At 44.5% G+C, this 12,762-nt stretch overlaps 1 protein-coding gene across 1 annotated transcript in view; it reads right to left on the minus strand.

Moving 5' to 3' along the window:
- Positions 1–2,353: 2,353 nt before the first annotated feature.
- Positions 2,354–12,762, minus strand: part of LOC111538368 (U1 small nuclear ribonucleoprotein C-like) — a 50,712-nt gene continuing 40,303 nt past the window's right edge. The window contains exon 5 of the mRNA XM_023205808.1: positions 2,354–5,164. The gene's annotated coding sequence lies outside the window, so the exon portion shown is untranslated. The remainder of the gene's footprint in view (positions 5,165–12,762) is intronic.

Here is a 12,762-nt window from a genome sequence, read left to right on the forward strand (position 1 = left end):
GGAGATAGGGAGGGACAGAGAGGGAGGGACAGAGAGAGGCAGAGAGATGGAGGGAGAGAGAGGGAGGGAGAGGAAGAGAGGGAGGGAGGGAGAGACTGAGGGAGAGGGAGAGCAGAGAGGCAGAGGGAGGGAGAGGGAGAGGCAGAGAGGGAAACAGGGAGCAGGAGAGGGAGAGAGGGATGGAGGGAGAGGGAGAGGGAGAGAGGGAGAGAGAGGCAGGGAGGGTGAGGGAGAGGGAGAGAGGAAAGGAGGGAGAAGGAGAGAGGGCAAGGGAGAGGAAGGGAGGGAGGGGGAGGGAGGGAGGGAGGGAGAGGGAGAAGGACAGAGAGGGAGGGAGAGAGGGTTACGGCCTTGAAGCTTGCCGTAAAGGACACCACCTGAGACCACTCTAAGGGGATCATGGAGGAGATATGGGCAATGCTTGGGATGGTTTAAAAAGCAAGGCTGCATTGTTCATAGCAAAACACGGACAAGGGTCAGCAGTAAGAGAAGAGGGGAATTTGTGATGGTATGTCGAAACCACAGAACACTGAACAAACACCACGAGGACTTGCCCATATAGATCCATTGATATGGAAGCATATTCATAATTGCCAATGACAAAATTATTTGGGGGCAATGCTCATAGCATGAGGCCATTTTTTGTAAATTACAATATCCAATCTATTATTTATAGGTCAATGTCTGAACGGCCATTCAAGGATGTCATCCAGAACATCTTGTGACCCAAGTTACAGAACTGTAGAGAGCTGTCCACTGTAAGACTGCAGGGGCCATGGGAGCAGTGGCCGAAGAGTGTGCCCTGCCTGAAGACAAAGCGATTTCAAAATTCAAGAAAACATGGACTCACCAAACAGATATGCAAGCCATCTGCTCTATAAATAGTGGTTGCTTCTGGGTGGTGAGATTTGGCAGTTACCTTAATTTTAAAAAGTGCTTTTATAGAGTTTTTAGAATTATAATAATTTTTTGACCGTGACTATGCATGTGTGATTTATGAAAAGACAAGAAGAGTAGGACCGAGTTGCCATGTGAACTTCCCTTTCTGTCGATGGCATAAGGCCCCTCTCTGGCCCTCCCTGCAGGCAAGGGCACCATGCAGACTGGAGAGAGCGAGGCCAGGAGGGGCCCCAAAAATGTATGTCCAACGGCTCCCTGACTACCTTCATGTAGCAGCAGGAGCTTAGCATGACCTGAGCATGAGCTATGGGCCAGGCCTGGTGGTGCTGGCAGCTTCAGCTGGTCAGGCTCCTTTCATCCTCACAAAGCAGCTCCAGGCGGGACCGTGGTTATCCCCTCTTACAGATGAGGAAAGCTGAAACTCAAGAGTTCCTGTGAGCTGCCCGCCATCACTTAGATTGAAAGACGAAGAGACGGGACTCAGGACCAGGAGGTTTCTGGCCATAGGACAAGTGTTCTGCGGCCCCAAACCACCAGGCTACACTGCCAGCAGCCCGGCTGGCCCTCCGCTGCTGGCACCCAGCCTTTCAAAGTTGCCTTCCCAGAGGCGAGGTGAAAGGCCAGTTGTATTGTGATCAGTTGTATTGTGATCAATACAGGGCCAACCGTATTGTGATCAAGAAGTGCCAGAGCTGATGGGAATCTGTATATTGTGACTGGGCTAGCCAGATGGTTCATCACAACACCTGGGCCAGGCAAGGTGCTGACGGTGGGTGGACGTGGGGCAAAGACCTGATTCTGCTGGTTTCTGGCTGTGCAATTTCAGAAAAGTCAATTGTCTTTTTTTCCTCGTCTCGCAAAGTGGGGATAAACACACACACATCTCATGGGATTGTTCTGTGTCCCACAGGATAAGTAGAAAGTGCTTGGTAGAGTATATGGCCCTGGCATTGTTTTGGGTATTGCTATTGCTGGCCAAGGCTGGGCTTGGGGCTCAACCTCAGATGTTGAGGATGGAGGGGCACTGCCTGCCTCTCCCTTCCATGTCCCTCCGCAGTGGCTTCAGATCTGGGGGAAGCTATGAGTTTGCCCAGTGTGTGTTCATGGTCTCTACTAAATTAGAAAGGAAATAAGACAGGGCATGCTGGAGCTGTGGGAAAGAGTGTCACTGCTCTGTTCAACATTGAACAGGCAGCTTTATTTCCAGGCTGTGGATTAGGACAACCTGGAAGAACCATCCCAGGAGCAGAGGATTGGAAAGGCGCTTTCCCCCTCAATACATTTCAAATTCGTATACTTGAAAAATCACGGAGGCTTCTACAGTCCACACAAAACAGTCTCTGTTTAACAGCATCACGTTCAGTTTTTTTAAAATAAATAAACACTATGTATAGGCAAAGGACTGACACTGAAATGTTTCATATCCCACAATGTTGAAAGAAAAGACATCGAGTATTTTTTTCCATTGCACCTTTATTGTTTATTCTGTTCAATGTTCAGAATTTTCATACAGTCTTTCTAGAATCACATAGAGCCTACTGAGTAGCTCCTTTCTCCTGACATTGCTTTATTTCTAACCAGCCTCCTCTCATCCCTTGTCCTTAGTGTATGATATTCTGCTAGTGTCCAAGGAGTTCCCAGGGTTGTTTTTACAGGGGAGGGAGAAGGGTGTACGGTGGTATTCCTGCGGCTTTCTCTCCTCTCCACCTCCTCTCTTGTTCAGCAGCCTCCAGACCCCCAAGGGCTAAGGAATCAGACACATTGGGTTTGGATCCTGACTCCACTAGGAGCAATGTGATCTCAGGGACATTTCTTGATCTCTCTGAACCATTTTCCCTTCTTCTACAACGTGGGGGAGGAAAACCTGCCTCTCTCACAGGGTTACTATGAGAATTAAATGACTCCAAGTATCTAAAGCTTCTGGCACAGTGCCTGGGCACACAGTATGCCCTACATGCACCTTAGCTTCCTTCCTTCTGGCAGGGAAGAGAAGATATCTGATAAATCAATGCCAGAGCCAGCTGCTCAGGAGCATTTGCTTTATAAAAGAGCCTGGTCTCTAACAGAGCCCAAGAAATGACTCTCTAATGATGGAATTTCAGACACCACAGCATGGGTGAGGGAGAAATACGGAGGCATAGGCTATAGAAGCCTCAGAATCATTTGAATCCAGCCAGGCAGACTGCCGCTGCTTTTGCCTAGGGGCAAGGCTGGTGATACAGTTTGGCTGTCACACCACCCAAATCTCATCTTGAATCCCCACGTGTTGTGGGAGTGACCCAGTGGGAGGTAACTGAATCACAGGGGCAGGTTTCCCATGCTGTTTGCATGATAGTGAGTAAGTCTCACGAGATCTGTTTTAAAAATGGGAGTCTCCTTGCACATGTTCACTTTTCTTGTCTGCCACCATATGAGACGTGCCTTTCACCTTCCACCATGATTGTGAGGCCTCCTCAGCCACATGGAACTCTAAGTCCAATAAACCTCTTTCTTTTGTAAATTGCCCAGTCTTGGGGATGTCTTTATCAGCAGTGTGAAAACAGATTAATACAGCTGGCAATGGCAGAAGGAATACTAACCCTCTCTTTTAGGCCATGTCACTGTAGCCAGGCAAGGGCCCATTTCAGGGAGCCAGGAGAGGGGAGCCAATTTGTTTTTATGCAACCATCCCTGCCAGAGAGGAAGTTGCTTCATGTGGGTATAAACCAGGGGCTTTAAAAATGCAGCAGTCCTTTAGGGCAATCATTAAATCCCCTCCTCATGCCCCTGAAAAGTCACTTGTCATAGGGCTGTCCTCACAGCCTGAACCACCATGAGCTCTCATGGGGGAGTTCTTGTGTCATTTACACCCCACCCACTTTTGAAGAGGATCCCAGGAATCTTGCCAAGGAAGGAGTAATGCACCTAGTTCTGAGCTTTCCGCCTTGTTCTTCCCAACTGTCACGGTACATGACCACTAAAATCAAAATCTGATAAACGAATGGTCACAAGAATGAAACAATAACGCTGCCAATAAGAAGCTGAATATTCTGTTCAAAAGTTCATCTGCAAATATAGCCACGCTCTTCTTCCTCAACGGTAGTCCTTTTAATTTTAAGCTGACCTATCACTCAGCCCTTATTCATGCATAATTCTCAGTAAAGATAGGGTGCATCTAAGGTCTGCATGCCCACAATCGTTTGACATCTCCGAGAGAACAACAAAAAGCCACTCAATAGACAATCTTGAAACATGCACCAACCAAAACCATGGCTGGTAGTATGGGAAAATGTCCTTCAGACCAAAGAGGCAGAGAGAGAGAGAAGGAGAGAGAGAGAGAGAACAAGAGCGCAAAAGTAAAAGATTCGAGATGAGACAAGAGGACTAGAATGGCTCCACAAGAGAACACCTGCAGTTGGGGGAGGAAGGGACAAAGCAGATAAAACCAAGGAAAGCTCTATGGATCTGGGAGTGCCTTTCCAAGTATTTGGTTCATGCTAAAAAATAGAGCACATTTATTAAAAATATATATTTATAAACCTTGATATGAACAGATACACACATCAAGCCAATGAAAAAAGAAAAATAAGTTATCTCCCCAGTATCAAATAGTTAGACACTTTTGATGAATGGGATGCCTGTCAAAGGGCTGCCCCTGTGGTTTTTCCACTAAATAGCTCGTCAAGTAAAGATGAAACACTTGTCCTGGGAGACACACATCTGAGCCGTGTCCACCCTATTCATCTTTTCAAATATGTGATATCCGTCAGCGATCTCGAATAATGAATTTCTGCACCCATCTGCTCACTGATGGTGTCAGAGGCTGGTTGTCCAAGCATTCTTCTGGGCCCCCTGCCAAAGACGTTGAGTTCCTAGTGCTGTGAATGAGTTTTGTTGGAATCATTGTGCTTTAGTGTCTGCTCCCTGCAGCAGGATCGGTCTATTTGTGTGACCTTCTGTAAAGTCTGAAGGTGCATTTGATTGGGTGGTGTGGGTGGGTCAAGCCTGCTGGTTCTCGCAGGGTCTGGTCAGTGATACGCCGGCACGCAGGACTTCCGTCTCCGGCCATCCCGAGGCCTCTGAGGACGCTCTGGGCCATTCACAGGGTGGTGTATATGTAGACAAATATGATCACAATCAGGTTCAGAATGGTCCCGATAATCCCCAGCATTGCCAAGACACTCTCCTCCTTACTTTCTTTTTCTTGACCTCCTCTGTCTTCATCATTTCCACTCGTGATTACCATCTTGGTTGCAAATGTCTTTGTCTTCCTCACCAGGCTAACCTGTAATTGGAAAGAGGCAGCACAAAAGATGATCACTTATAAGCACGCCCTCCATAGCCAGGCAGATCTGCAGTGGGTGATCTGCTTGCAGGTCAGACCATGCTGCGGGGATGACAAATCACACAAGGATCCTATCTTGGGACACCTTGCTCTTGGCCATGGGAAAATGGCAGAACATGGCTAATTGGTTTAGAAGATGAGCGTCCTGACACTGGTACAGAGAGAGGAGCCTAGAAGTCTACCCGGGCACCACCCACTTTGTTGAGCTGGTTTTCCCCCTTTCCCTTGAAGGAGAAACTGGGTCAGCTGCACTGCAGTGAAACTAAAGTCTATGCCCTCCGTCCTGGTGGTGGGAATTTCACACACTCTCACATATCAGCTTACACCCAAGAAACGTGCTGTCCTCAGTATCCACGAAGTGTGTAGAGGGCATCACAGTTCTACCATGCTAAAGCTCTGACTGCGGTATGGGTAGGGATGGTTGGAAGCCAGGGAAGGTGATTCATGGAGACCAGGCAGGATGGTAAAGGGTCTATGCACAGTGTGGATGAGTAGTACCATGACAAATTATCATAATCCCTGGTAGAAATAGATATTGCTACAATCATTCCAGAAAATTTCCTGGCATTATCCAGAAAAGTGAACAGACATATTCTACCACTGGACACCTGCTCTGCCAGGCATATACCCTAGAGAAGGCCTCGCTTCTGTGCAGCTGGAGACATAGACAGGATTGCTCCCATGGGCTTCATCTGCCACAGCAGAGAACTGGAAGTTACCCAGATATGCACCGAGAGGAGAGCAGATGAACATGTGGTGGTCAGTCTCTACAATGGAATATTATATGATGGTGAAATGAATGAATTACAGCTACATGCAACAGGAAGAACAAGGCCCAGACACCTAACGGAGGGAAAAAGCACATGGCAGACGAATTTGTGCAGCACCATTTGATTCATAAAGGCTCAAAACAGGCAAAACCAAGTCATCTATTGTTTTAGAGATAAGCTCTTTGATTTTCATAAAAAGTAACGGAATGATTAGCATCAAAATGACTAGCATAAAACTCAGGAGAGTGGCTTTCTCCAGGCAAGAGCGGAGCAGGCTGCCATGAAGGAGGAGCACCTGTGGCCTTCAGATACTAGTCATCTGCCATCTGTTAAGCTTTAAACTGTTTCTTTAAACTGCTGGCATATCTTCCAGCTACTCTTTTTTATGCATGATACATATCGCAATAATCAAAATAACTTATTTTCGAAGACAAAAAACATGGCCATCCAGGAGGCAGACTGGGCAGCCAAAGCCTTCTTTTCCACCAATTGCTGATCTAAACCATAAGTAAAATAGGACTAGTGTGTGTGGTGGTGGCGGCCCGTCCACTTGTGATGTGATGTGCACCAGGCCAGCCACATAGCTACATTTCCTCCATTGGAGGACTGCACATTTAGAGCCAGAAGGCTTTTCATGCTTCAGGGTTTGATGATGGTTAAATTTATGTGTTGGCTTGACTGAGTCACGCATGCCCAGATAGTTGGTCAGGCATTATTCTGGATGTGTGTGTCAGGATGAGATTAACATTTGAGTAGGGAGACTGAAGAAATCAGACTGTCCTACATGTGGGTGGTGATGGACCAATCAGCTGAAGGCCCGAATGAAACAAAAAGGCTGACATTCCCCCAAATTCCTCCTGCCTGCCTGCCTTCCAGCTGGGACAATGGCTTTTTCCTGCCTTTGGACTGGAACGGTCGATTTTCAGGCAGCTCCTCCTGGGCCTGGAGCCTGCAGGTCTTCAGATGGAACCACACCACCGGCCATCCTGGGTCTCCTGCTTGCTGACTCACCCTGCAGATCTCAGGCCTTGCTGGTCTCCAAAATCACATGAGTCAATTCTGTATAACAAATCTCTTTAAACACACCTATATATATCTTACTGGTTCTGTTTCTCTCATTCGAATGCTATCTTAGGACACACGTCCAGGAAGGATCACAAACGGGAATCCGGGAATGTGGGAATGTGAAACGAAATGGGAAATGAAATGTCTGCACGCCCCTCCCTCCATGCACGTGAGCCCCGAAAGGGCTGGGTCGCTCGCACCTTACAGAGCGGCTCTGGATCCGGAGGACAGTGTATGTGAATGAACATCTGTACGAAGGAGAGGCAAGCACATCAGTGAAGAACGGAGGAACCGATGCAACATGAAAATGTGCATAAGTGAACAAAGGAATGCCCTAAAGGCAAGTTTCATATTCCTCACAATGTTGGTTTACTAGACAGACCTACAGTGGGTTCCTACTCCCATAGCTCAGTTAGGGAAAGCTTCTAGTTGGATTCGTTTGGTTTTCCTGCTTTTTCTCCCCTCGTATGCTTTTAATGATGTATAGTAAACATACAGAAAAGTCCACAAAGTGTGTACAGCTTGATACATTTTCATATCTGTTTAGCACTGAGATAAAGAAACAGAGCCTTCCAGCACCCAGGGGCCTCCCACAGTGCCCCGTCCAGTCACTATCCCTACCTCCTGAAAACCATTATTGTGGCTTCTAACACCATTGATGAGTTTTGCCTGGTTTTGAATTCTACATAAATGGAATCATACAGTATGTCCTCTTTTGAGTCTGATTTCTTACTTTCTACACTGTGTTTGTGAGATTTGCTCACGTCTTTGTGTATAGCTGTGGTTTATTCACTCTCATATGTGAACAGTATTCCACTGGATCACTACACCCAAAATTCATGTCTCTATTCTGTGGCTGATGGGCATTTTCGTTGCTTCAAGTTTGGGGCTATTATGAATAATGCTGCTATGAACATTCTTGTACGTATCTTTGGGCAAGCATATACATACATCTTTCCCAATATTTCATATGAAGTTTTTTAACAAACAGCAAATTTGAAGGAATTTTACAGTGAGCACCCATAAACTCACCATCTCAAATCCATCACTAACATATTCCCATACTTGCTTTGTCACGTATCTGCCCATTCCTTATTCATCTATCTTCTTTTTTGGGTGTACTTTAAACTACATATATCATTATTACTATTATTATTATCATTATTATTTTAAGACAGGCTCTTGTTCTTTTGCCTAGGCTGGAGTGCAGTGGTGTGATCACGGCTCACTGCAGCCTTGACTGCCTGGGCTCAAATGATCCTCCTGCCTCAGCCTCACGAGCAGTTGGTACCACAAGTGTGCACCACCATGCCCACCTAATAAAATTTCTTTTTGTAGAGACTGGGTCCCACTATGTTGCTAGGCTGGTCTTGAACTCCTGGGCTCAAGCAATCCTCCTGCCTCAGCTTCCCTAAGTGCTGGGATCATAAGTGTGAGCCATCATGCTTGGCCTAAATTGCAAATATTATTTCATTTGCCCTTAAACACAGAAGGATGCTGCATGTTTTAACCACAGTTCAGTATATATTTACAGTTTTCTCTTTTAATGTAAAATTCACATGTGCATTTCCTATTGACTACATACATACTTAGAAAAGGAGCTGCCAGGCACAGGGTATGCATATGTTTGACGGTAGTGGATACTGCTAAACAGCTTTTCAAAGTGGTTGTGTCTGTTTGCTACTTTGTAGGTATTAGTGGATCCCCTCTTTTTATTTTGGCGACTCCATGGCTCAAACTTTGCACAAAGTCATGAGAAGCTGGTTGTAAGAACCTTAGAAATCCACTCCCTTTACTGCCCTGGACAGATGTCTATCCAAGCACTAGTCATTTCTTTAATGGAGTCTCTGGTTTATCATTCATCTTCTTAGAAAGACTTCAAGCCCTTGGAGGAAGGACTTTTGAATCCCCACCTCCAAGCGTAGTGCCGGGCATGGAGCAGGAACTTAAGAAAATTGAATGAGTGAATGAATGAGTGACTGAATGAATGAGTGGGTACTCTGGGGCAACCTGACATCTCCCAGTCTCTGCAGGCCAGGGAATAGATGGCCAGGGTTGGTTTAAGAAGATGCAATTAGTGCTGCCTTTATAACCAAAGACCCATCATCACAGTCAGTCAAGCAGAACAAAGTGCCTGTCATGGAGGCTGCTTCGTTTCAAGGCTTAATTTAGCCTCTTTCCTGAGTTAACTCGAGATAACTCTGACTCAGGAGGAAGTGGAGGGGAATAATCAGGTCAGCTGTGTTTACTTTCTGAGGACTCTGAAGCAAACAAAGACCTAGAAGAGACCTTCTCCGACTCACAGAAGAGTTGCATCTCAAGCATCTGTTTCCAAGTTGCTTAAGTCGTCAACTTGGAAACTCGAATTCCCCTGTAGACACCATGTTGGGAGTGTGGCTTGATTCCCCGGGGAGTTACTAAGGGCTTCCTTAAATGGAGTGGTTAGAATATTGTTTTCTTTGGAAAAAGTTGTCTGGCCAGGGTCTGAAGGATGAAGAGTGATGGAGGAGACTCACAGAATCCAGGAGATTAGCCTAGAAACCAGAGCAATGAGAGGGATGGGAAAGGAAAACAGAAACAATAAGCAATAAGTATAAAAATAACTGCACATTTTAAAATGAATTAGACAGTGTAATGAGAATGTTTGTAACTCAATGGATAGATGTTTGAGGGAATGGATACCCCATTCTTCATGATGTGTTATTTCACACTGTGTGCCTGTATCAAAACATCTCAAGTACCCCATAAATATATACACCCACTTTGTAGCCACAAAAATTAAAACTTAAAAAATAAAAGTAAAAAAAAAATTTAAAAAAACAAGCAAAGGCTGGGGCCAGTCAATGTCTGACATAACGCCTGCTAAAAGGTATATACATTCATTTATTGACTCAGTCATTTACTCATTTCTTCCTGCCAGGGGCTGGGTGGAGGGGGAAGTGGGGATTGGCTGATAATAGTAAAGGCATCTCTTTTTGGAGTAATAACAATATTCTAAACTTAGATTTTTAGTGACGGTTGCACAACTCTAAATACACTCAATATACTAAAGTCATGAAACTGTACACTTCCAATAGATGAATTTTGTGGTTTGTGAATTATATCTCAATCAAGATGTTCATTTTTAAAAAACAGTATTTGCAATATAATCTGAAATATAAAGTGCCCAGAAATAAATCTAATAAAGAGGTGTGAAATTTTTATAAAGAATATTGTAAACTTTACTGAAAGACATAAAAGCAGACCAACATGAAAAGGAAGATATACCATCTTCATGGAATGCCAGCTTCAATATGCAAGATTCAATATCCTAAAAACATCAGTTTTTCCTAAAGTGTTCTATAGGTTTGTTGTAGTTCCAGTCAAAATGTCTACCAGGTTTTTGGTATTATTTCATAAGTAAGTTCTAAAATGTCTATCAAAGAGCAAATGGATAATAACAGCCAATACGTTTACTAAAGAATATGGTAGGGAAATCTGCCTCATAAAACATCAATACGTTTTAGGTCTAAGGCTTATACAAGCCTTAGACAAATAGGCCAAAGAAACAAAAACAAAGTCACACATACATGTACACTGCTGATCCACAGGGGAAAATGGGTCTTTGATGAGCAATGTTGGAATAACTGAGTATCTCTATGAAAGGATAAATGAAATCAAACTAGTAGCTCATCCATTCCAGATGGATAATAGATAAGAATAGAAAGAGAACACTTCAAAACTTTTATAAGGCAATATAAAGGAATATCTGTATGACCTTGGGGTAGAGAAGGGTATCTTAACAAGACATAAAAGCTCAAACTATAAGGAAATTCGACAACCTTAAATTCAATATCTGTTTATCAAAAAATAAAGTATCATCAAAAGCAGAAAGTTAAGCCACAAACTGGGATATATACTACACATCATTCTAGTCTCAAATGAGTAAGAAAATGATAAATATCCAGTAGAAAACTGGGCAAAACCGTGTCCAGGCATTTCTCAAAAAAGTATATAGCCATAAAGAACCTAAACCTCAGTATCAGAGAAATGCCAATTAAAACACAGTGAGCTACCATCAAACAGCCATAAGATTGGCAAGAACTAAAACATCTGACAAGACCACCGAACACTGACAGAGTCTGTAGAGTAGCAGGGACTCTCCAGATACCTATTGCAGGAGTATCAGTGGATACTGTCACTTTGGAAAACAGGATGGCATTATCTTATAAAGCCAAACATACTCACACCCCAGTGATCCAGCCATGCCACCTTGAGATACACACCAAGTACACCTGCAAATGCGCAGCAGGGTACACGGATAAGAGCATTTAAAGACAGCAATGTCAGCATAAGCGAAATGCTGAATCCAGCATCAATGGCCATCCGCAGTGGCCTGGATCTACTGTTGTAGATTTTCATGCTGGAATAACACAGAGTGTTGAGGAAAAAATGAAATGCTGGAAAGTGCCATCTCATGGATGAATTGCAAATACAATATTGAGTGAAAAAGCATGTTGCGAAAGACCACAGAAAGGATGTTCCCACTTAGGTGGGAAGTTCAGAAACAGGGAGAATCTAACAATATTTTATATGGAGATACAAGTGTGATAAAAACACAAAGAAAAGCAAGAGAATAATAAACCCCAAAGCTAGCGTAGTGGTTCCCACTAAGTGGACAGGATGGAGAGGATGCTCAGGGACTCTCTAAGCCACTGGTAATATTTCTCAAGCTGGTGGTGGATACATGAGCGCTTGCTCTTTATACTTCCATTCTAAATATGCTTCTCATATCTATTCCATATTTAATAAGTCAATTGCTGATTTAATACTTTTTAGTTAACTACATAATTAACAATAAAACAATACTGATGTTAAAACAAATAACTAATTAGCAAAAACCATTTTTTAAAAAAACACAGGGTTTTAAAGACTGGGCATATTAAGTGCTGTGCCGAATGCCAAAAGAAGCCCTGCATGGTAACCAGGAAGGGAGCCACTTTTCTGGAAAGACACAGTGCTCCTCATGAGCACCCCTACTGTGCCAAGGCGATGGGCAACTCACTTTCAAGCACAGTTCTCAGCAAGCCAGTCCTCTGCCGGGCTGCTTCCAATGAGCACACTTGAGAGTTTTTAATCATTTGCTTAATTAGGATGCATGTCTTGGAAAATAAACCACATGAATATACAGTGACACAGTGCTGTGTATGGTCTGGGCCTAGAGGCTGCAGGGCAGCTGGGGAGAGCCCTGCAAGGGGACTCAGGGTTCAGTGTGGAATCCCAGCCGGTCAGGGCTAGAAGGCACTGAGGTCATGGCTCACTGGGCCTGCCCAGCATCCATGGTCTTTCTTTTGGGATCAGGGTCTCGATTTTCCTCTGGAAAATTACCCTTCCCAATGGAGGCTGTCAATCAAGCTGCCATGGGGATGGGTCTGGATCCTGGCTAAGCCTATAAGACGCTCTCTCTCTGGAGCTTAGTCTTAGGTAGGGTGATAGCAGGTGGGTTAATCGAAAACACTGACTCATCCTAGCCACGGTGCTGAAATGAGGTTCCATTAGCTGCTGCCGCCTGGATGCCTGGAGCCAGGCTAACCTTTGCCCTTTCTAAAGCTCAGTTCACCATTTCCTTCTATCCCATGAACTACCCCATATCCCTGCAAAAAAACAGTGTTTTTGCTTAAGTCAGCTGGAACCCATTTCTTACCAGTATCTGTTGCATGCAAC

This window comes from Piliocolobus tephrosceles, chromosome 6, assembly GCF_002776525.5.
Source record: "Piliocolobus tephrosceles isolate RC106 chromosome 6, ASM277652v3, whole genome shotgun sequence".
Lineage (NCBI taxonomy): Eukaryota > Metazoa > Chordata > Mammalia > Primates > Cercopithecidae > Piliocolobus > Piliocolobus tephrosceles.